The sequence below is a fragment of the Sardina pilchardus genome, chromosome 20, assembly GCF_963854185.1.
Source record: "Sardina pilchardus chromosome 20, fSarPil1.1, whole genome shotgun sequence".
NCBI lineage: Eukaryota > Metazoa > Chordata > Actinopteri > Clupeiformes > Clupeidae > Sardina > Sardina pilchardus.
In genome coordinates, this window is record NC_085013.1 from 27524227 (window position 1) to 27525667 (window position 1441).

Below are 1441 nucleotides of genomic sequence, written 5' to 3' on the forward strand. Positions count from 1 at the left end.
CACACACGCACACACACACACCTCACTCTCACGAAAACCCAAACACAGGAACATTCATACACAGAGGCACACAAGTCAGTGTTTATAGCCTGTTCTCGATGTGTGTGTGTGTGTGTGTGTGTGTCTGTGTGTGTGTGTGTGTGTGTGTGTGTGTGTGTGTGTGTGTGTGTGCGTGTGTGTGTGTGTGTGTGTGTGTGTGTGTGTGTGTGTGTGTGTGTGCTCATGTGTGTGTTTCTCACATCTGTATGTGTTTGTGCTGTTGTGTATGTTTGGGAATTTCAGTGTGTGTTTATTTACTTCTGTCCGTGAGTGTTTGTGCTTCAGTTGCGATACCGTCGTTTGTTCATTTTTTAATTGCGTACTGGTTTAAATATCTGTGCGGATGTGTGTGTGTGTGTGTGTGAGTACGTGTATGTGTGTGTACATGTATGTGCAGTTTTTACGTTTATGCTTTGAATGTACAGTATGTTTGTTCGTTTCGGATTTCAATTGTGTCTCTATATGACAGTTTACCTTTGTGAAAGTTTGTGTATGTCTGCATGTACACATACACACAGCTCATACAAACACACTCACACACAGTCATCTATACACTGATATACACACACACATAGAAACACACAAATCCTAAATGACCTGAAAGGAATTGAGAATGTGTTGCAGGTTCCCCGGTAGAACACTGTTGTATGTGTGTCTATTTGAGTGTGTGTGTGTGTGTGTGTGTGTGTGTGTGTTTGTATGAGTGTGTGTTTTCAAACGCTTAATCCTTCACATTCTGATTCGGAATTAGATCTCAGTTCATCTGCTCATGATCATCTGCAGATGATTCCCCTTGTAGTCTCGCTAGCCCGTTGTTTGTTTGCGTTGTGTGAGCTGAAGAGGGGGGGGGGGGGGGGGGCGCGGTGGGGTGGGGGGGGGGGGTTGTGCCACGGTTGGCGAGTGGTTGGCGAGCAGGGCAGGCAGGCTGGCAAGGCGGGCATCTTGCGAGTGAGGTGCCAGGGATGCGCTTGCGATCTAAGGGGCGTCTGATCCCATTTGATCCCGACGGATCTTGACGGATCACGGCGGACAGATCACCGTGTGTGCGCTGGCCACCCAGGTGGCTCAGTGTCAGTCCGGCTGATCGATGCTCCGCACAAATTAGAGGAGCCACTACTCATGCCCTCACACACTCACACACACACACACACACACACACACACTGACACGCGCGCGCACACATACACACACACACACACACACAATATCACGCACATACACAAACACACACACACACGCTAATACACACACACACACACACACACACACACTAACATGCACACACACACACACAATATCACGCACATACACAAACACACACACACACATGCACATACTCACATAGACTTACACACAAGCATAGCATAGGGAGGTGGTAAACATCAAATAACACACACACTCA

At 47.7% G+C, this 1441-nt stretch overlaps 1 protein-coding gene across 1 annotated transcript in view; it reads left to right on the forward strand.

Annotated features, from left to right (window-relative positions):
- The window catches only part of slc4a11 (solute carrier family 4 member 11), a gene marked incomplete in the record, with an annotated part of 43838 nt that overhangs the window by 7327 nt on the left and 35070 nt on the right, over window positions 1-1441 (forward strand).